Raw genomic sequence first — 24,077 nt, 5'->3', positions numbered from 1 at the left:
AGATTTGGGGTCCAAGAAGTGGATGTGCAGCATGTGACTGCCTGGGCACGATGGCCCACACCGGCGCCTGTATGAACACTGACCAGCTGCAGGGAGAATTTATTAGGGCAATTTTTCAGTCACCAAATGTAGTTCAATTTCATTTTATTTGCATAGAAAAAGAGCTGTTCAAGGGAGGAACCAGAACTTGAAGAAGCTAATATTTCTTTTTTGCCAATAGGAAATACAGATGCAAGCTCTTCCTGAGTTTGTGTCCTTCACTATAGAAAGCTCTTTTTTGTGTATTGCAGATAAACAGATTATTTTCCACTCCCTTTTCACCTTTTTAAAGACAATGTTTATTACCCCACACACTTATGCAGTATTTATCACTGTTAAAATGTTTGTGTTTTCTTCTTTGTGCAAATAAGAATAACAAATGAAGTAGGAATCCTGATGCCTATACAGTGTCTTGGTGGGAGGAAAGAAGTTACATCAGGGATTTATGGGACTAACATAAAGATTTAAATTTGCATAGATGTTCACTTGCATCCTGGATTAGGTACATTCAACAGGTAAATAATTCACTATCTAGTTATAATTCTTAATTCAGAAAAGAAATCCCCAGTGCGCAAAGAGGAAGTATAGCCAGTGTCTTTCTGGAGGAAAGGAGCAGTTGCCTTGCCAGCTGGTGAATGTCTTGATGGGGGCCAGGTGGCTGTGCCCTGGGCTGGCTTGGCCAGGTGGGCCCTTAAAATCACCGTCAGGCCCAGGGGACAGTTCTGGAGGCCCTGACATCCCTGGGGTGCGGGGCAGACAAGTGGTGGCATCAACAGGCTGAAGCTCCTTCTGGCCCAAGAACAAGGAAACGAGAACATGCAGTCGAGCACCACGCAGCCAGCTGCCAGTGGAGTCTTGCTAAAGCAGGGTGTTTCATTCTGTATGTTTTTGCACCAAATCTTTCCACTTTATCTGTTTGTCCTTTGTTTAAAAAAATGAATTTTAAAAAACATAAGAGATGTAGGCCAAGAAACTGAGCTCTCTATAATTCTTTGTTTAGTCTCTAAGGCAAAGTGGATTTGTGTCTAAAGTTAAATAGACATGAAATAAACTCAAGGATTTGGTATTTGTAAGGGCACCAGTGTTTGCAGATGTCTGCAGTTGTTAAGGGCAGGGCCAACGGAGACGGAAGTGCCGGGACTCATACTTTTTTCTGGAAGAAATAGGCATTCCAAATGTGTTGTGTAGAACCTTTTTTTTTTTCTCCCCCTCCAGGTACATTCATAACTGAGTTTCTGAAAGTTATTCAGTCCTGACTGAGAACTGAAGATGTGTTTATCCTGTACATTGTTAAATATATTTTCAGCCTTTTCAGAGAGTTCAGTGGGAGTTCTAGGGTGGTTATTTATTAGTTTGTTTCAACAGCTGCTGGCTGGAATTGAAGAAAATAATCTGTGCAGTGTGATTCATAGGGACGCTATAAATCACTTCAGATTATAATGAGCAGTAGGAAAGGTAATTTGAATGAAACTCCACACATATTGTTAGTTACAGTGTGTCAGCAGAAAAATCTGGTGTGAAATACACAGATCATCAGTGTCTGCTGATAACAGTTTTTGAGAAGGAAGACTGCTGCTGTCTTAACAGCATTTTTTTCTCCTTTCTTTCTTCTGGATTTGCCAGGTGGTTTGCCTCCTGTGGTTGCTTGGAGTCTGTTTAGTACAGCCAGTGCCTGCCCACTTTCCCGCAGGCGCCACCCTGTCCATGAGTGGGGTAGAAAGCTCATGCCTGTGGACCCACAGAGGCCTTCCCGTCCCAGTCTTCATGAGCAGCAGGGAGATCCTGGCAGGAGGCAGGTGGCTGAAGACCGTCCCCCATCTCCAAAACCAGTCTGATCCCACCAAGGTATAAATCGGTGCTACCATTTTGGAAGATATTAGGGAAAAATGTAACAAAATGTAAAACGTGTATACCATTCTTCTCAGCAGTTCAGATGAATGCACAGATACAAATATTCAGAGATGCTCACTGCAACAGTGAAAAATGGTTCACTTTACATTGATCATTATAATACTGAAAACTGGATTCATACTAACCAGTGCCAACAACAGGGGCTTGGTGAAAGAAATTACAGAAAGAGATTTAGCACATACTGTTGGGGGAAAGAGAAGTGTGAGGATCATTTTGATTTCCTGTGTTAAAAAGGGATGTACACACACTCACGTGTGTGTGCACAGAGTTAACTAGAAGAATAACCACCAAAATGTGAATAGTGATTTTCCCAGGAGGTGGGTTTTCTAGGTTCCCTTTTGAGATTAGATCTGGAGTTTCTTACTAAAATACTGTTAGTTACAGTCATCAGCAATCTGCATGTTTCTAGTTAATACTGAATATGGTTGCTAGCCATTGAGATGCCTCAGGACACTGTTCTAAGTCACAATGCTTAGAAATGCTCTCTAAATCTGTAAACTGTGTGGATTACCTTTCGACCTTGCCTGGTGTGAGAAGTTCAGTGCTCTGAATGTAATACTGCCATACGAAAAAGATTATTTGTAACTCAAGTTTGACTTACCTGACAGCAGTTAAGCTCTATTCATGGAACTGACTGTTGCATGGTTTATGTTGGGGATTCAGTTAGTGCTTTAAAAAGTTGTGTCAATTTAAGGGATATTGTATTTTGTGAAGCAGGTGTTAATACCCACTTATGGACAGTAAGTATTTGGCTGTTGTGTGATCCTGCATGCCATTTCCCATGCCGTTTCCACTGTCCAGTGCACCTTTCCACCTGCAGCAGATCAATGTCCCCTCCTGGGGAAGCCACCCCGACCCTCCAGGCAGAACCTGCTGGTTTCCCCTCAAAGCTTTATGCAGATTCTGTCACAGTCCTGTGCACACTGTGTCAACCTCTATCACCCTCCTGTAGTCTCCTCCAGGGAGGGGGGCTTTTAGTCCTTATCATGGCTGACCTCAGGAAGAATGGGGGAGGACAGGGACAGAGAGGAGTTCCAGAAACTCACAAAACTCTCCTCTGTTCTCATTTAATGTTGGTTTTTCTTGAGAGTCCTTGCTGTTTTTAAATCTTTTCCCCGGAGTTTGCTTCCCTGCTATTGAGGGCTGTTTTGAACACAGATTTGGGGGATCTGTGTGTTGACAAAAAGAAGGGGCCACTCATGTTTCCAAGCAGCCTTGTGGACAGAAGATGCCTCCCTCTGCCCGTATCCCTTCTGGGTCCTTCTTATGTGTTCATTTTCTGTCTGTGTGCCACCCAGTTGCCCAGACGTTAAGGCGAGTCTGTCCTCTGAATGAACATAGTCAGCATGGTCTCTGGTCACTGCCTTTTCACAGGCACTTCACATGGCATCATTGCCCACGTGGAGGGCTCTGCAGGTGTGGCAAGCCAGAGGATGCAAACACAGCTTGTTGAAATGCAATTTAGGAAACTTAAACCCATTTAAGTTTCTTAAGGATTTATGCAATATGGTTCTTCTGATTCAGTCTTGCCAATGAAAGTTAACGCCTTCCTTGAAAGCTGTCAGGTGTGGGTGACAGGTACACAGATGAGCAATCAGCTTTTTGTGTCCTTTAGTACCTTCATGGGACAACCGCAGGATCTAACGTGGGCTGGAGCTAAAGCTCTTATGCTTCTGCTGCTAAAATTATCTCCGTCCTGTATCTGTAGCCTCCTCCTGCCAGAACACTCACAAGCAGACGTGAGCCTGGCATTGAGCCATCTGGATCTGAGACTGCCCGACTCTTTACCTTGCAGTTTTGCCCCAGTGCCATTGAATTTTGTTTACTGAAGGGTGTGCTGCCAGGGAACAAAGGACATGGAAGCATGCAATTTAAGGGTCTAAAAGACTTTGGAGCCCTGAAGGAGGTTTAACAAACCAAATTGAAGACTAAGACTTTGCAATTGGAGAGAATTTGCACTGTTGCGCTATTGTTAAAATTAGCGTCTCATCCATTGACAGGCATTTGTGGATTATGTTTGCACATTTACTTCTCTGGTCTCTGTTATGTTAGTTCTCAGAGATAGATTGATAGTCACCTGGGTTGTGGCTGACCTGTGGAATCCCCCAGACTCTAGTTCAAATCCACACACTGCCCTTTTTCTTCTTTCTGTCCTCAGGGAAGTCAGTTAAACTTTTGAGCCGCAGTTTCTTCGGTAAGAACCCAACACCTACCTCAAACAGGGCTGCTGAGAGGGTTTACTAATGAAGTTTCCATGAGAGAAATGGGCACAGGCTCTGGCATGGGGTGGGCACCCAGGGACACCAGACAAGGCCCACCCTGAACACGCACACCCACATGTGCACACGTGCACACACGGTGTTAATCACTGTGGACCTGAGGCTAGCATTCATACTTCTAGTCCCCACACTGTTGTCTAAATCACTGGGCCTGCTGTGGAACCATGCTGCTTTTCAAAAATAACTTTCAGAGGCGGGATTGGGAAACTTTAGTGGAAATGGAGAGATGGCCCCAGGTGCTTCTCTGCCTCCGGGCTGTTTCCCAGAGTGTTATGTCCCAGTCAGGATGCTTCTTTGGGTGCCATGGAGTCACAACTGTTGATTGTGTTAATAGGGTAAACAAACCTTCTTTGACACCATAAATAGCAGAAGCTGCGCCTTCCTGCCCACCCTAAGCAGGGAAGGTATTCGGAGCTGGAAGCAGTTGAGCCTTGAGCTTAATACAGTCACAGACCCGAAAAGAAAACAAAGATGTGTACAAAGAAGTGTTTTCAGGAGACAGAAAATTGTGAAATCAGCCCAGCAGTAGGCCCAAAGATTGGTTTGCCTTGAGTGGCTTCTGGAACATAGACTGAAAGTAAAGTTGTGTGCAGTTACAAAGCATCTACTGGAAACTTGTTTCTCTTAAGTAGACTAGAAGGGAGGGCAGCCAAAGCTTACAGGTAGATCTAACCAAAGACCTAGTGACATTTAAGCTCTCAGTAAATTTGCGAGGATAGAGAGAAGCCATCTTTATAAGAGTGACATTCTATAGACCAAGAAGAGGTTTGGCTCAACAGTTTCAGATGCTGCTCAGGATAAAGGGTTCAACTCCCTGACATAATGGTGGGTGATATTTATGTCTCTTCTTCATATGCTTCTCTGTACTTTCCAAATTTTCAGTAATGAACAGGTATTGCTTTTGTAATTGAAGGTATTATTATATAAAACATAAATTAAACTTTCTTAGAATGTAAACATCCATCATATGAAGTCAGCCCTGAGGTTTTAGTAGCCAGGCAGTTCAGGCTTATCCGGCAGGGCTCCTTGAGAGGTCCTGAGCTGGGAGAAGGGGGCGGCCTGCACCTCCTCCTCTCCATGGCGCCCACTGACTGCCTGATGGATGTGTCTCTGGACATTGCTGGTGGAGGATGAGGGAAGACGGCCTGGGACTCTGAAGAGCAGTGCATTTCCAACCCTGCTCCCCCAAAGTCAGTGCTCTTTCACCACACTGTTCTCCTGACTGCCATGCACATGCCATCGCACACATGCAATAAGATGCCTGGAGCATAAGAACTCTGCTTCACAGGTGTGGAAAGAAGGGGACCAAAATGCATGTGGAATCCTTAGTTGAAGTATGGGAAATATGAATATGATTAACTATTACCTTTGAAGACTAGGCCCTATTCAGTGGCCCTACATATCCCAGTGAGAGAATCCCTTCTGGATAATCTTGTCTCATCCCTGTTGGGATTCAGTAATGGGTTTCTTCTCCCGAGTGTCATGGTTGGTTCTTGCAATAGCTCAGGCTGCTGCTCCACACTATTCCTGCCCTATCTGGCCTGCAGAGTGCTGTTGGGCAGCTGCAGGGTGAGCTGTGGGAGGGAGGAAGGTGGGAAGCTGGCCAGGCAGGATCGAGGTAGGGCTGCTGTGGAGCCAAGAAAGCCAACCTATTACATAAGTCTGCTGAAGGCCTGCTGTGATCGGATCACAGTGGGATTGACCTGTCAAGAGGTGAGACATGAAAATGCTCTGGAAAGGCAGGGAAAGCCAGTCACGGAGGCGGGTTGTGAAGAACCGCCAGGGCATGTTGGTTGGCTTCATTTGGGAAGTCTCAGTCACAGTTACCCTGAACCGCAGCAGGGTGGGATTGCTCAGCAGCAGCAGGGAGCTGGGGTACTGGTGCGCCTTGGTGAGTGTGGGATAGAAGCCCATGCCTTCCACTTTCTGGACCTCAGCCCCCTCGCCTGTGAAAGGAGAGCATTTGCACTGCCTTGGAGGCCTTTCACGGTTAGGGTTGATGCCTCGGTCCCTGCCATTTGGGGTGCAGTGGGGGCAGGGACTTGTGAAAGTCCACAGCAGTGGAAGCAAAGAACTAGATTTGTGTGCACAGTGGGGGGATGGACGCAGCAGCTTGGACTGCAAAGGGTAACTCATGGGCAGAAAGTCATGGGTGGGAGAGAGGAGGTCAGGGAGGAAGGTGCTGCCTAGGAGCAGATGTACTCTCCCACTGCTGACCTCCAGTGCTGTTCCAGGCGATCTAGCTGAAATACTCCCACAACACATGGCTGAAGTCGCTGCTTTATTTTGGATGTAACTGAATAATACTGGTGGGTCTCCTTGGCATCCAGAGCATAAGTGATAAACTGTTGTCACACCTGAAAAGAGTATTTCCCCCTTGGTTTGCCTGTTGGTGTGTGGGCACCTCATATGAGCCAATTAGGCCTGGTGCTGTGGCTGCCACCCCACTGCTTCCCTGGCTCTGAAAGGGCTGCGTTTGAGGGTGCTGCCTTCCCAGAGCAGGGTTACGAAGCAGCACGAAGGCAGCACCTCTGGCCGGGTTCTGCTAAGTTGCATGAGAGTCAGCTAACCCAGAGGGAGGCTTCACAACATTCCCCTGGGGGAAGCATCCCCTTCTCTTCCACTCACACCATTTAAAAAGATAACACTTGACATTCTGGTTGGTGAGGGGAGGCTGTGCAACTGTTGTAACTTTTTGTCATCTTGAAATTTATTAATGCTAGATAAGATTACAGTGGGCTGGAGATGGGCTTTATAATTCTCATGCTGTGAGAATCGCATGTCTCCCTTTGTTAATCTGCATTCCATTACTGGCTTTATTTCAGTTAAATCATCCTTTGAGGTAAAAAGGAAGAAAATGCACACTTCACCATTGACTTGACTAACATCCATTCAGATCACGTGATACTTTATACCTTAAAGTTAGGACTGTAGATTCTGGGGTTCTTTGAAAGCTGGAACTATTTGAAAGATTAACTCCTTGCACCAGCTACTTGAGCATAAGAACAGTGTCTTCAAGTTGTAGGGAAATCCATCAGTGTCTAGTTGTGTGGGTTCACTCTGAAAGTGCCTAATAGATACTCGAGGGCACGATGCAAGCGATACTGCTCCCACTCCACCATCCGTCTCAAGGCGGGCCTCTCTTAGTTACTTCATGAGTCCTGAAGCAACTTCTTGAGTTTCCAGTGCCCAAAAGCACACAGCTGTGTAGCCCAGCCGATTCTGACCAGAGCCGTGTCCCAGTTACATCACAGGTCGATGCTGGTTGCACCTCACAAAGATGTTGTCATCAGTGGGGGCGGGGACTGGCTGGGGTGACATTAGGATGTTTCAGAAAAGCCATATGAAGATGAGAAATATTTCCATTCAGGCATGGGGGAAGTGCCACTCAAGCATCTAATGGGCTAAGCTCCCTGCTGTCGGTTTTTAACGCCATGTTGATTTTATTAAACATTCTTAATAAGAAGTTGGAGTTTTGTTTGGGGTAAAACCATAATGAAAACAGCTGCCTTCATTTCTCAGACACAGCAAGAGTGCTCAGGGCTCAGAACTTGGTGCTCCTGGTCACAGGCCAAGGTGCAGGCTCTGGAAGGTCCCGGGATCTGTCCAGTCAGGGTGCTTAAGGGCAGAGGGTTTTGTGTGTATGGTGCAAAGGGACCAGATGGTTCTGTTAAATTTATTTTACTCACTCTGGCATTTAAATTGAAGAACAGATCTGTAATTGTGTTTAAACATATCTGAAGAAAGGGAGCTGCATCTGAGAAATCGTGCAGCAAGAGTGAAGCATGAAAAGGCTGTGCCCACTGAAGGAAGGGGACAGAGGGTCTGGCAGAAGCTCAGGGGAAGAGACTGACAGGGCAGAGGAAGCGTTGAAACTAGCCCCAGCGTGTGCTCAGACCAGCAGCACCAGGGGCGGCTAGGGCAGTCTTATTTTAAATAAATAAGCTCCGAGCTGTGGAATCTAAAAGCTCCCAGCATTTGGTCCTCTTCCTTGTCTTTTCTGGAGAAGCCAACAGCAGAGTGGTCAATAAGGCGATTCTGACATCTTTCAAACATTTGATAGTTTTTCAAACAGAAGTAAGTTCATATTCAGGCACTGCCAATTTAGAAGCCAGGGTTGCCTGGGCAAGTACCTTAATTTCTCTGAGCTGCGTTTATTCTGTAAAATAAAGATGATAATCCTGCCTCGTGGATTGTTCTAAACCATTGCTCTCATCCAGCTAGCTTATCTTAATTTACAAACTTTCTGTGGGTTTTTTTGGCCATATTCCCCCACATGGAGAAATTAGGCACAGTTGCTGTCAGCAAGGGGCTTGCTATCTACTTAACATAAGATTTGAAGACAGATTACTGTAACATAGTAATAATGAAAGTTAGAGTCATGAAAAATTTTCCAACAAAATGTTTCAGGGGTTCTGGAGGGAGAATAAGGGATGTACTTCACCAGGAGTATAAAATACAGAGAGCCCTGAGCAGAAATGCAGCCAAACCTGAGCAGAAATGCAGCCAAATGTAAGTGGAAAGTGGTTTCATTCACAGAATCGTTTAATTTCTGTAACAGAGGAAAGAGAAAGCTAGCATAGGAAACATATTCAACTGATTGGTTTTATGCAAATAGTGATGGGTGAAAACAAAATTCTTGAACCTGTAATGGATCTGCGGAGAGGTGTAATGCTGGGAGCTACAAAGGACTTGGAATGAATCAAAGCTGGAGGGGGTAGCGAGTGGGATGGAAGGGTGCTACGGTAAGGGGAAAGGAGAGCCGGGGATGCCATTCCAGCCTGAGTGGCACCAAGCAGTGTCCTGCGCGTGGGTAACAGCGGCAGCAAGCATTCACATTGCTAGGAGCTCACTGCATGGGTGCACACCGAGGAAGGTCTGTGTGGTCAACCAATAGCCCCCGTGGCTGTCTGGGGGGTGCTGGAGGGAATCTTGTGACAAGCAGGATCGGGGGTCATGTCATAGGGGTGTCCACATGGCCCCTTCCGAGACATCCACCCGGTGCCAATTTCCAATTTGGCATGTCCCATTCTTTGCCTCCCTCGAGGCCCCTCTGATGGGCACAGATGCTGTCACCTTGGCCCGGTACCCTCCAGCCACACTGCCCCTGGCTGCTCTGCTGCAGTGTTTGGTGGCTGCTGGTTCCCGTCCATCTGAGCGCAGGATTTGGCCTCCAGGCATGAGGTCGCAGAGCACTGGGAGCTTCTCTCAGTGCCACTGTTGCCACCCATGCTGCCTCCTAGCTCTTAGCAGGACTCAGATTTTGGCTTCTCCTCCAGTGGTAATGAAAGGAGGCAGGGCCATGCTGTGCCACCAGCAACCCTCAGCCCATGGTGGCAGCGCTGGACATGTGTGACCCACCCTCCAGGGTTGCCTTGTTAAGATGCAGCATTCAAGGGCTCCTGTGTATTCCCTTCTACAGGGGAACTGTTTCGTGTTCTGTCTGCCTACAGCCTTTCTGGAGACTTGCTCCTGGGCCAGAACTGCATGCTGATGTGGAGGGGAGAGTGAGCCCTGCAAGGTGGCCTAAGCCTCGGGGTGGGGTGGTGAGAGAGGAAGGACGACAACAGCAGCTGAAGCATATAGAACTGGGGGCAGGGACTGCCGCTGGAACAAAAGAGGGTCCTCTTCCCAAAGGGAACAGGGAGAAGCAGGAAGAATCCACTTGCACGGGCAGACTGAGCAGACCCTGACCGTGGTGCGTTGGGGCTTGTGAGGCAGGCGGTACACAAAACGAGGAAGGAGAGACTCAGCTACCGCCCAGGCTTGCGGCACCCAGCCCAGCCAGGGTGAGTGCCCGCTCCTCAATTGTCCCAGCCCTTTCCACAGGGCATCTGCTTCCTGCTTGCTGGGCAAGCACAGGCAGGTGGTGGCTGATGTCACAGAACCCCAGAGCCATTGGAAGGCACTGGAGGGCCTCACGTCTTATGCCTCCTAGTCTTCTCTGCACAGAGGTATTGGGAAGAATCATGCACCATCTCTAGATCTGAATATGTGTATTTTTTAAAATACCTTTTTTGTTTTGGCTTGTTTTTTCATGGCTGGCTGGTACAGGGATAGAACCCTGGACCTTGGTGTTATAAGCACCACACTCTAACCAACTGAGTGAACCAGCCAGCCCTGAGAATATCTTTAAGACACCCATATTAGTCCATTTTTGTGTTGCTATAACAGAATACCTGAAACTGGGTAACTTATAAAGAAGAGAGGTTTATTTGGCTTACGATTCTGGGACAGCTGCATCTGGCGTGGGCCTCAAGCTGCTTCTACTCATGGTGGAAAGCGGCAGGTAGCCAGTGGGTACAAGCAGATCACATGGCAAGAGGAAGCAAGAGAGAGAGAGAGAGGGGAGACTCCAGGGTCTATTAAACAACCAGCTCTCGCGGGAACTAACAGAGCGAGAACTCACCCACTACCCCTCCCTCCCAGGAGAGCATCAATCCATTCATGAGGGATCCGCCCCCATGACTCAAACAGCTCCCACCACTGCCACACTGGGGATCAGATTTCCACATGAGTTTTGAGGGGGACAATAACATCCAAACTCCATCAGCACCCTTACCCCCCGAGAGGCCCTGATTGTACCCTGGCCCATGGAGTCTCCTCCCCTTGGACCATCTCTGAGGCTGGTGCCCAGTCTGGTTTGTCCTTTGATAGGTGGCCAGGTGCTCACCCTCCTCCCGCCACTTCCTAACACTTGCAGTCTGGTTGTCCAGGTGGCTTCTGGAGAACTTTTGCTCTCTACTCTTCCTTCCCTGTTGTAGCCCAATTTTAGATGATGTTGTTCTTCTAGAAGGTGTGGGAAGGTGACAGAACCTAAATCGGTCAGTTTTATTCTTCATTGGCTATCCTATGGAGAATGTGTGTGCAGTTATTTACCGTTCCCCTTTGGGATTGCTTATGGATTTTCTTTGCCTGGCTTTATTTCTGTCTTGTTAAGAAAAAACCAGAGTCTGCTAGGCAAAAAAAGGACGTAAAGTTAGGTTGAAACTAACCAAGAATCATTTTATTTGGTTAATTTACTTTATGATGTTGCTTAGTTAAGACTTCACTTGTTCTCTGTATATTTTTAAGGAATGCTCTGAAAAAATAATAGGCTAGTATTCTGTTATTATATATTTTTAGTAAATATGACACTCTAGTTGAGTCTAATTATATGCAGACCTGGAACAGTCTGCATATAATTGTTTGTGAGTGGGAAATAGATGGAAATAAATAAAAAAGACTTATAGCTCATGATTTGTTCAGGATCACTTAGCAACATCAATATATTTGTCTACAAATAAAGGTCTATTTAGTACATGTTGAAAAATATTTGTACGCTTGCATGTTTGTGACCTTGTGTACACATTATCTAAAGCAGAAGGATCATTTTGGTTGTTGTTGGGTTTATGGTGCTTAATTTGGATGTCTAGACACTGGTTATAGTGACAGAAAAATGTCTGAAGATGTGAGATGAGATTTTAAAGAATGATATTCTTATAATATGTCTGCAAAATGCCTCTTAACACAGAAATAAATTAAATTACAGAGTTAGAAAAATCCTAAATTAAAAGGATTTTTTCCTTCTCAAATAATCATTTGCCTGATTTGAACATCAGTTCTTCTCATCAGAAGTTGAAACATTATGTTCCCTGAGTTGGGCCAAGAATAGGGGGTGATTCTCACTAATAACCATAGAAAGAATTTAATTAACTTCAGTTTTCTGATACCTTTATTATCTAGATTTTTACCTTCCTGTGACTCACTGTGGTTTCTGTATGTTATTAGGAGCCCACAGGCCTCACTGGAATGAGTACTTTTGAGTTGACAGAAATTGGATAGGTATAAACTCTGCTTTCAAGATCCTTATAATCCAATGAGGATACAGTTTCCCACGATACGTGTAAGTCTCTTTAGTCATGTGAAGTTCATAAGATAGGATTAAGGGGGATACATGGAGAGAGTAGGGCATGGTGCTTGGCTCTGCTTGAATCTAGAGACTTTTTACTAAAAAAGCAACTATGAGTCCAGATCAAATAACCACACAGACAGAGAGGAATAACTTCTGGCTTAGAGAAAGCTTCCTGGAGCAGGTAGCAGTTAAGGCTGGTCTTCTGGGGATGTGTAGGTTTCCAGAGGTTGGGGGTGCATTCGAGGGAAAAGGAATTCAGCTGGCAAACAGACTCGCCAGTGGAAGACTCTAGAATGTGTTTGAGAAATTGCACGATGAGGGATCATGTTGCTGATTACCTCCTAGTCTTTGTATGTCAAGGGTACATATATCAACATGATTTGTGACTGTTGGTGTTGGCCTTGGTCACCTGACTGAGGTGGTGTTTGTCATGTTTCTTTGCTGTAAAGTTACTCATTTCCCCTTGTTAAAGAGGACCGCCCTTTGAAGGGTGATTAATGCTTTAAAGGGTGATTAATAATCATTATCAATGCATTGTGATGAAAACCAAGCATGGATATTCCAGACGTTTCATCAAGCTTAAGAAAATAATAAGCAAATACTAGACTTTTCCTACATTTTGAAAAAAATACAGTCTAAATTTGACCTTCTCAAAATCAAACACCTAAAGGTGTTTTCCTTTAGACAAAGTTTTTAATAAGGAGACCAGAAATCGTTAAGAAGTGAGTGAACAAATGTAAAACACTTATCCTCTGGCATGTGATGATCGCTGTGCAAGTGTTAGCTCTCAATGTCAACATCCTCGTCCTCCTCATCATTATTACTTGCACTGAAGAGCTGAGGCACACAGACACCAGAACGCCCAAATTCTTGATGAACAGTCTCACTATTTTCACTTTGAATTTGAGCTAGAAAAAAGTTTAAAAACAGAAACAAAATCTAATCGTTTTTTTTTCAAGGTAAAAGGAAATTTCACGTAGTGAAATACAATGAATGGTTTTGCAAACTTTGGCACTTTAAAAGGTGTTGAAGTAGAGCACTCTGGGAAACTTCCTATTGATTGCACTGTTGTCAGTTTCTAAGCAACCATTGCCAAATTTATCTTCCAGTCGCACAACTTGTGTGTTTATCCAGGCTGGTTGAAATTCTTACCCATGTGCAAAAATAGACCAGGGGAATATTGAGTAGCACCGTATCACAGAAACGGGCTGCGTCCCACGTACTTTCCAGTAGGTGTCACTCTGGCAGAAGGAGGCAAGAGATAACGGGTTCCGAAGAGCACGGAGACACATGCCTGGGAGGATCAGCCCAGGGACGTGGGCACACGGAGGCCCCTGTGGTCTGCCTGTACTCCTCCACCCTCACCCTGCAGGGCCTGTTGTCAAAGCAATGTGGACAGGAACACTCTCGGAAGACTTTATTCCACACCCAATGCTTTGGCCATAGACATCCCAGTTACTCATAAAGCATTAAAGCAGTAATAAAAAGGAAAGTTATGTTCTATGTAGACAAAACCTGGACAACTGGCAGCACTTGCTGGGATACGGGTAGCAAATCTTTATTTCTAGTAGGGTAGGCACATAGATGGCTTAAGTCATAAATGCTCACTGGCCAGCTGAAGGATTCTCACAGGGACTTTATATGTTTCTAGGTAATCTTCCATATCAGTTAATGTTTGCTCAGAAATAAAAAATAATTTTGATATTAGTTAAATACATCATAACTAAGAGAGCTGTTTAACAATATCATACATGAATTCCCAAAGAGAACTGATGCTGTTATCTTCTGTTAACAGGCATAATCGAGAGTGTGCATTACAGCGTAGCCTTCCATTCTCCCCCAAAGCAGGTCCTCTACCCCCCGCATCGAGGCCCTCCTGGGAACGTGGGTGTCACAGGATTGCGAAGCACATCAGCTACTTGTTAATGCTTTTCTTCTCGGGAATGTCTTGTCAGTTTTCAGGAACTTACATACTGCTGCTGTCACTAGGTTTATCACTGCTGCCACTTCAGCATGCAGCAGCACCCAGTATCTGCAAGATGAATGAGAAATTACATTTTAGATAAAAGTAAGTAGTGGATCTAGATGGATGATCACTGATCTTTAGTAGCTGTAAAGGTGTCTCTTTAAGGAAAGAAGGAATCCCTACTTTCATTTCTCCTCAATAAATAATTGTTGACTAATAACAAAGGGGTGCTTCAGTAGGTGACTAGAATGTCTGCATGACTGCTTCATCTCGGGGGTCTCTCAAGTGTTACTTCCTGCTTCTGTGACTTACCCCCTCACCAAAAAACAAATACGATAAATGGAAGAGACCTGGAAAATGGTCCCTACCTTAGAATAGCTGTAATGGAAAATGCCTAGATACTTAAGCCAAGTTATTTTTATAATTTGTTAGTTACGTATAAAGCCCAATTTGCTAAAAAATGCAACAGGATTATTAGTCTCTATTTGTCTAGAATTGATATTTTTAAACATATATATTTGTGAGTGCATATATCTGTATATGTGTATATATGTATATACATCCGTAAGCTATGTGTTACTTCCTCAAAATCTACAGACCAAGATCATACTGCTTGAGAGTCAGAAAACAGGGTTTAGATAGAAGTTCTGCAGATGACTTTTCCAGTGACCTTGGCTAAATCACTTTCCCTCTTCTGGCCTCAGCTTCTCCATCTCAGGAGTTGGCTAGAGATCTGTGAGGCCTCTTCCAGTGTAAAGGCTGCACAGTTTGCCAGATCTCTGCATGTGTTTATGCATACCCCACTGCACTCTAACCAGGAGGCAGCAGTATTGTGTCTGAGATGTCCAGTCTGCCATTTCGTAATCTACCAGGTTGGATGTTAAAACCTAGCAACAAGGTATCCCTCATCCAGGTCCTTTGATCATTTTTGAGTACACTAGTTACTTTTTAGCTTTTAGGTTAACTGTTAGCGAGGAAAGTAGAACTCCTTAGTTACTTGTTTTGCTTTTATTTTTTCTTTCTAAATTTATGTTTTTCAAAACAAATGGAGCAAACCGGGAATTATTTTCAGGAAATTGAAGCCCTCAGTAGGTGAAGCGATTACAAATGTCCCTCTGCTTTGGGATCTATCAGTTTGAGCCCGCTGCTGGAGGAAGGTATGTGACAACCCAGTCACCAGGAGCCCGCATGGCAGCTTTTTCTCTTCGACTTCTGAGCCGGTGTCTGGAAGCGATCTCAGAATGCAAGGGAATTCTGGGTTCTTACCTCTTTTGCCAGCCGCAGAAGGGACCCGCGTCTTAGGTGTCAGAGCCCTCGTGCTATGGGAAGAAGTGGGGCTGACGTCTCTTTCAGTGGGCCCCTGTGGACTCTCACTTCTGATGACCCAGTGGGGTTCTGAGTGATTGACTTAAAGTCCTTAACATCACTAAAGTGACAAGATGTTGAAAACAAAATTTTTTTCTTCTTCCATAATTTCCCCCAAAACCAGAAATGAGAGAATTCGTCCTCCTGGCTTGTCTGTGGAAGGGTGTTGCGGAGCTCGAGCTTCCTCCTTCAGCCTCAGCCTTTCATGGTGAGAGTGGTAAAGACGACTCCAGTTTCCATTTCAACATCGAGTGCTGGAGAAGCTGCCGCTGGTGCTGAGATCGCTAGTGAGAGTGCGGGAAACGATGCAGAGCTTGGGTGAAGTTACTGCAGGTGAACTGTTGCCCATAGCTATGGCTCTCTCACCAAAAACCCTTCAAGTCTGTGTGAAATAAAGGGAAACAATGGGCCTGGGCCTGGGTTTTCCACATACAACCTACGTGACCCTAGGAAATCTTCTAAGAACTCAGGTTCTCAGTTTGCTTACATGTAAAATGGCTTGTGGTTGTGCCAAAGTATTGTACAGCTTCCCGGTTTCCAGATCTTACTGTCTCAGGGAACATCTCAAGTAGATATTCTGCACTACTCACTATAGCTATTCTTCAGGTTCTGTGTTTGAAAGTTTGAAAGATTTTAAGATTTGACCTGAAATGAACAGGTGACATTATTTTGGAGGACAGCATGTAGGCAGTTTTGTTTGTCCCTTTTCCAAATCAGCTTCTGTTAATATATTTTATTGTCCTTCACCCTTTTCTACGGTGTCATCCAGTTATTCTTCCTCAGGTTATAGAATTTGGACTTTTGAAAATTTCTCAGTGAGAAATAGATGCACCCTTTGCAACTTCTTAAGATTTTACCCTAGTAGTTACATTTTTAAGCACCATTTTTATATTGGAGTAAGTGAGATAATTAAGAGATATTCCAAGAAAGAGAGGTATACGAGAAAATAAATGGTTTCTGCGATATGATTAAACACTGTGGCGGAGACACCTGATGAGCTGTCATTTGTTGGAAGTGCACTTCATCATCATGAGCAGGATCCTGATTATCGTTCAAGAGACGTGTTCGGAGAGAGCAGGAATGAGACAGCCCACTCACAGACAAGTGCGCTGAAAACTGCCTTGGCCTGGCTAGGATTCGTACTGATGTCTCTTGGACTTCATGAGATGTTGAACACTTGTTTATTCTGGTGACAGCGTGAGGAGGACTCACTGTAAATCTGAGATCAATTTTGGACAAGCTGATTCTAAGTTTTTATGATTGGCAAATCCTCCAGTAATTATAAGTAATCATTGTTTTATTTACATTAGGGAAAAGCAAAAAAAAAACCCAAAACCCAAAGATGTGCAACAATGAGTAATAGTAAAAAAGAAAAAAGTAGAAAGTCTAAAACATCTAGTAAGGATTATTTAGCTCCTTAGTTTTACTCCACCATCTGGCATGGGAGACTTCCCTCACCTCCGAGATTGTGGAGTGATGGAGAACTTCGTGGTCAGGTGGATTCAGGCCAAAATCGGACCTCGTCACTTTCTAAGATGTGTGCCCTTGGGCAAGGTGCTTAACATCTCTAAGTGTCCATCTCCTTGTCTGTGAAAAGGAGGTCATCATACCCATGTCGTAGGCACATGTAGTTTGTGCCGAGTGTAAATGACCATGCATGCAGTGTTGGGTCTTAGAGGGACTATCACGGAAATCACCATCCTCAACCCCAGAGAACCAGTTGGCCACCTTGAGACTTTGTAATTCTCAGCCGGCTCTGATGACCCTAATGAGTTAAACCTCAGCCTGGCTCATTTCTCCACGCCCTTAAGCAGGTTGTTTACTTTCAAAATTGTTATCGATGCGTTCCTTTTATTTAATTTTTGTTTGTTTTAAAATATTTAATTGACAAATAAAGATTATATATATTTAAGGTCTACAATGTGATGATTTGATGTAATATACATTGTGTAATGATTATCACAATCAAATGAACACATCCACCACCACCCATGCTGTATATTAGGTCCCCAGAACTTATTCATCTTATGACCTAAAGTTTGTGCCCTTTGACTAACATCTCCCCATTTGCGCTGAACTCCCAGCCCCTGGTAACTACTGTTCTACTCTCTGCTTCTATGAATCTGACTTTCTTAGATTCCATATATAACTGAGATCAAAAAAGCACTCAGTCAAGGCTGTTGATAGGCCATTGACAAACAGGGGAAATGTGAGTTCTGGGTGGGCACCTGCCTCCTCCCACCCGGGAGTCTCCATACCTTCCAGGCTAGGCTCTTGTACGTGGTCTGAAGTATGGAAGTGGCATGCTAACTTTTGGAAACATTCAGCTGCCAAGTTCCCGCTGCTGCAGGCTGAAAATAGATCAGACTGAGAAAGGAAGGTAGAACTCGAACCAACTGTTACCCTCTATATTGAGACTGTTTTTGCTTGATCTAGTGTAACTAGTAGAGCTCTTTGTTAGAAATGAAAGGAAACTTAACCCCTCATTTCTCATTTCTGATTATTTGAGCACCGACCTGATGGTTTACCATGGATACACCTGAAGGTTTACTATTTGTCACTCTACATTTTTTAGTAAAACACGTTTTTATCTTTGGAATGACAGGCATCTTTGTTTAAAGGATAACTAATGATGCTTTTTGGGAATGTGAACATGTTTACAGTACCCAATTAATCTTTAAACAAAACCCCACAGAGCCTTTTTTTTAGGCTGACAATTAGGTCCAGTTTAATTTTGGATTGGTGGTAGAACTGCAAAGATGCCTTCCAGGTATGGCAGATAAAAGTCTTTCCAGCCATGCCCATGAATGCCAGTAGGAAGAGGGGTGGACTCTGGATGGTTGGACCATAGGCCAATGGAAGGAGTGAGTATTGAGTGTCCTGACTCTCCAAATCTGCTCATACAAAAGTGATTCTCTTGATAGGGAGGTGTGAAGAAGAAGTGAAGGGAGAGATTTCTCATTGGGAAGGTGCATCTGCAGAGTAGAATGGACACTTTCTGTGGCTTTTCCACTCTGCTGTTCTCAGCTCAACAAAGAAAAAAAGGGCACACAGCTTCACCGCAGAATGCCATCAGCAGGGATAGACGATTGTCACCACCAGTGCTGATGAACAGAAAGTTCCACAGTTCGCATACATCAGTAAGTACTCAGTGCTTATCAACCTCTTGGCCCTGCGGGAGATACAGAAGCCACAGCACCACCCCTGTTCTCAGCACCTTTAAATAGATGGGCTTTAAAGACCTCAGTGGTTCTCTGAGCTGTGGTTTAAACCCCCACAGCTAGGCCATGGCCGGGCCATTTACACACTGCCAGATTCCTCCCCTTTTTATGCTTTTTGCTGATAATTGCAGAAATTTTATTTTTCCTCTTTTCCCCTAAATGGAGTATTCTGCATGACAAATGGCTGCTGATCCAGTAGTCCTCGTCAGAAGCAAGCATAAGTTGTTACATCTGAAGGTACACTGCACATCTCTGGCAGTTTCCCCACTTGTATCCAAACCAAGGCTCTTGCAGCAGGCCAGGCCCCTAGGGTTAGGTTTGCTCTTTCATGTTCACTGCTCTGAGAACCTTTTACTGACCTACTCTCCTTGGACTTTGTGTTTTTGAGAATGTAAACAGTTCACTTATGTGTTCCTATTTTCTTCCAAAAAAAAAAAGCCTTTGTGGGGACTAAGTCAGGGTTTACTCCAGCAGGTGAGGAATGCTGAGACACTCCGTCCTCCCCAGGCCCCTATTCTCTCCCTCTTCCTCCTGGCTTTGCATTGGGTCTGGAAAGCACCCTCCTTTCTTTACATGGCGGCCCTCCAACCCTCCCTTGCTGACTTCCTGGCAGCTCGTAGGGGTCACTAAAGTCCAGGTGTGTGCATTCTTGAGGCTTGGCATAACTCAGGTTTGACTCCCCTGTCTTCTCTGAAGAATCCTCGCTTTCTGTGCCTCAGCCCACACTGCCCACCCCAAAAAGAAAAAAATGACACATTGAAAGTGAGGCTCAGAGAGAATTTATAGTGAAAGTTGTTCCATGCATGTCAATTATGCTTACATTACTATTTTGGAACATAGAATTATTTATTTCACCCTGTATGCCCTTGTCTGAAAAGTAAAGGTAATTAAATTTCATGTTATCATGATTTGAACTCAAAGCAGTGATATACAAAGCCGTACACTCAAAGAAATGTTTCCTGTATTATAACGCCGCGTAAACAGAAGGTGTCTCCATCTAGTTGTGTCTCAGAGGGTTCTTGTAGAGTGATAATGAGCTGCCTTCTCGGTCTACTAGCTGTCTCTAATAGAGTGGCAGGGGACGCCCGGGAGAGAGCGTGTCCCGTGGTCCCAGACAGCGCCGCCGCCAGCCTTCCTGCGGCCGGGAGCAGAGCTGTGGCCCGCGCGGGCCAGGCTGGGCCGCCCGCCAGGGTGCAGGGCGCAGGGTGCAGGGCGCAGGGCGCAGGGTGCAGGGCGCAGGGCGCAGGGCGCAGGGTGCAGGGCGCGGGGCGCAGCGGGCGGCGGAGCCCCAGCCGCACCGCGGGGCCGGCGGGGAACAGCAGCCTGTCGTGGTCGCGGGCTTGCGGTCCCGGCACAAGCTGCCCTGCACGGCTGGGCGGTTCGGCGCCCGTCTGAGGCCCGCCCGCGTGGCGCCCCTGCCGCGCCTCCTGCCGGGAGGAGTGCATGATTTTTATTTTCAGAGCCTCTAGGACAGAGCTGCTCCTGACGTGCGGGTCACGCATTTTGAACGCAGCCTTATAGGGTTTGTGTTTCTGTCTGGAAGAAGAACCCCGTCAGCCTTGCCCACGTGTGGCTCTGAGCGGCGGGATGACGCTCTGTGCAGCGCCGGACACCAGCCCTAGAGGCTGCTTTGCGACTGACGGGTCGTGAATTTCCTCTGGGGCCTGTGTCGTCTCCTTCTGGGGATACAGGAATACCCCCGCACCCTGCTCCAGGAGAAGGGGCAGGTGTCTGAGCCTCTGACAGTCACCTCCGTTTGGCGAGATTCATGACAAGACTCCAGGCAGTGTGGAGGAGGTGATGGACGGGGCGGGGGCTCAGCAAGGCCAGCAGCGACCCTGTCCCTGAGGGTCAGCAGTACTGGAGGGGAAACCAGCCCCCGCCTCCTGCCAGCGTAGTGGCTTGAGTTTTCTTCTGTCTCAATGGAATAAATAGAGTGCCTTTCAGCTTGTCATCTATCGAGAGACTACAGGTTTGTCATGGCTCAGTGAGGGTAACCGATGTCGTGTTATACTGTGGTTTTATGGCTTTGTACTCTCCCTGACATGTGGGTTCCCCCCTAAAAAGAAGGGGGATTAAAAAATATATTTTACAGAATATATACTCATATATACACACACATTTATGTATTCATTTATACATACACACATACACGACAGTACTTCAAAAACTTCGTGGAAAAATAGAATTGAAAGTTAATATGAATATGAATCATTCCATGAATTTTTTTTTTTTTTTTTTTTTTTTTTGACCAGCAAGGGGATCGCAACCCTTGGCACAGTGTTGTCAGCACCACGCTTAGCCAGTGAGCGCACCGGCCATCCTTATATATAGGATCCAAACCTGCGGCCTTGGCGCTACCAGTGCCGCACTCTCCCGAGTGAGCCACCGGGCTGGCCCTTTCCATGAACTTTTTGAAGACCTCTTGTATATATAAAACATCTGCCCAAAAGGATATGAGAATATTAAGTAGAAAATAAGTAGATTTGTTGAACATCTGCCATGTGCTGAATACTGTGCTAGAAATTTAATCCATTCATTATCCCTCTGTTGAACCGGTGGGAACATGAGGCCCAGCATGGTTAAGTTCCTTGCTCAGAGTCACACAGCTAATGCGAAGGTGCAGTCAGAAACCCAGGCTGAGCCTGGCCCGTGCTCCAGATGGAAGTAGACCTGCTAACACCTCTCGCAGTTGTTCCTGTTTTACTGACCTCCTCTTCTGTTTTGGTTTGTCTCGGTCAGCATTAATTATTTCCCCCATCATCTAGCCCCAGCCTTTCAGCTGTGATGTGTGCTTGTGTGGGTGCAGTAAGCCTTCTGTGTGCACCTTCTGTACTCTTAATCCAAAGGCATCTTGATTGCAGATGAGGAGCCTGTGAGCCTGGCTGTCTGCACTGTGCCTGCCTGCAAAAACACTGTCATCATGCGCCTGTTGCAGTGCTCTGAAAAACTTTGTGCTTTTGAGCAAAGACTCAAATCCCTAAATAAAAATAAAAACCCTCGAATTGTTTGTGGTTTTTAAAAGCATTTTCTCAACACTGAGCTCCTCTGAAGATTTGAAGCTATTAGTACCAAACCAAGAGTGTTCTCTTGGCTCCTTTTCTCTTTTCGCTGAATTCAAGTGATCTGCTGGTTTCTATTCATCTTATACATCATAATTGTTATGTTGGTAAAATAGAGAAAGTTGTTCCTTTAAAATGGAACAATGAGGACTTTTTTTTACCAAAAATATTAGAATATTTGCTCATTTTAAAAAGAGAATAACACTGTCATAACTGCTGCTTTTAAACTCTAGCTTGAAAATGTCTTTCTTGGGGCCGAGCCCGTGGCGCACTCGGGAGAGTGCGGCGCTGGGAACACGGCGACGCTCCCGCTGCAGGTTCGGATCCTATATAGGAATGGCCGGTGCACTCACTGGCTGAGTGCTGGTCACGAAAAAAGACAAAAAAAAAAAAAAAAAGAAAGAAAATGTCTTTCTTGGTAGAAGTAATGTAGTTATTTAATACTGCGGATTTGCTATATTATTGGGTGTAGCTATTAGGAATTGTGAGTTACAGACGTCTGATTATACTGCCTTAAAACCACACTCATTCATCCCCTCACATTAAAAACTTGTCTGGAGGAAGGCAGTATGGAGCTGGTACAGTGACTCCACTTTGTCCTTAGGGACCCAGGTCTTCCTCTCTGTCAGCTCCACCTACCAGCACTTAGCATCCGAACTCAAGGTTGCTTGATGGTCCATAATGGCTGCTGGAACTCCAGTCGTGGCATCCACATTGCAAGCTGAGCCGCAGAGGAAGAGCAGAAGTCCAGGATGATACGTACCTCTTGCCTCTGAAGACCCTTCCTAGAAGTTCCGTACAACACTCCTGCCACTGGCCACACCTAGCACAAGAGAGGCTGAGCAGAGTCCCATTCTTGCTAAGGAAGTAGGGGAGGGTGGAACTAAAGCCAGTACAGTTCACACCACTTCAGGAACTTCATGTGACCTTGATTATGACTTAGGGTTCGTGTGTTGTCATAGAGCATGCATTTGAAGGCCGGGTGGGTCTAGGTTTCAGGTGTGCCTGCCTCTTACCCTGGTCAAGTTATTTAAATTCACAACTCAACTAAGTTAATCTATTTAGTCAGCATAATCGTACCTAGTCTGCACAGTTGCACAAAGCGCATGTGGAAAGGCCCTTGTGTGCTGTGTTGATGAATATTGAGGTCATAAGGGAATCGCTCCACTCAACAGCACCCTCTGCTCCATGCAGTTTTGTTTGTGGGCACTCAGTAGTAGATGTTTTATGAATGGATTGATTTCAGTGGCTTGACATGAGAAAATACGTAATTTAAAAAAGAATGATTATGAGAATAAGAGAGCTCGTGACAGTAGTTCAGTCTTGTCTTGAGATGCTCGTTTCAGATGATGCCTTACTTTCAAGAAGCACATGTGCAATAGAAACATAGAAGTGGCCACCCACCTCTGCCTGGCCTCGGGGGCTTGGCCTCAGAGGCTGCTTGCCCAGCCCGCTGCCCCCTCACGGCCACTGTCCTCCTGCACATACAGGGGCTCAGACTCAGAACTGAAATATTAGCTCAATTCCAGAGCTAAGCTATCCAGGGAATAAACCATTGTCTGTACTCTTGTTTTTAAAGGGAAAAAAAATGCTTTTCAGTTGCAGGATAAGTTAATTATAAATGAATTTTGAGAACAAAACTAATTCACAAGTTGGGCGCTGCTTATCTTACCTTATTTCAAAAGGAATTTCTTTTATAAGTCTTTCAAGGAAGAAAATATTCTAAAAAAAAACCTGTAGTGCTAATGATTAGCATTACTTTGCATTAATTTCCCTTTTACTATAAACTGATAATTGTACCAACAACTTGGTTGAATTATATTAAATTTCCCTTGGAAGAATAAGATTCTATTTATATTTATTTGTTTGTTTTACTATGCACAGGGGAGGCAAGACAGCTGATCTCCATCACAATTAAGTGGCTGGATTTAGGAAGTACTTTTTTGGAGAAGGGGGTATTTTATTTTGCAGGTGGTTTTTCTTTTTTAAAAAATCATTAGGCCTTTGAAAGATATTTTCAGTCTAACTAAGGCAAAGATAAAAGATAGTGATAGAAGATGGCATTTTCGTTTGCTCAGCAAACTGACCCTCATAATACTTTGTGTCGTACAACAAAGAATTGCAGACATGTGACCATGCAGCAGGGTCTGAACAATGGCAAGTGGGAACCCTGGCCCTGCAAGCGGGTCAGTCCTCCAAAGGCAGCAGTCTTCTCAAAATGCCATTACGGGCTCAGGATGCTGCGACCTTGTCCTGCAGCTCGTTGCCTAGACTACTGCCAAGTAGGAGCCCAGACACGATGGGCCATGCAGGCAGTCATCAGAGCCTGAAGAGGGGCAG

The 24,077-nt window shown here is 45.2% G+C and overlaps 1 protein-coding gene across 1 annotated transcript in view; it reads left to right on the top strand.

Moving 5' to 3' along the window:
• The window catches only part of LDLRAD4 (low density lipoprotein receptor class A domain containing 4), a 421,760-nt gene that overhangs the window by 321,960 nt on the left and 75,723 nt on the right, over nt 1-24,077 (top strand). The gene's annotated exons all lie outside the window — the stretch shown is intronic.

The sequence above is a fragment of the Cynocephalus volans genome, chromosome 13 (assembly GCF_027409185.1).
Source record: "Cynocephalus volans isolate mCynVol1 chromosome 13, mCynVol1.pri, whole genome shotgun sequence".
In the NCBI taxonomy this organism is placed as follows: Eukaryota; Metazoa; Chordata; class Mammalia; order Dermoptera; family Cynocephalidae; genus Cynocephalus; species Cynocephalus volans.
Note: the sequence above shows the minus strand (reverse complement) of the source record. Positions and strands in the feature narration are given on the sequence as shown.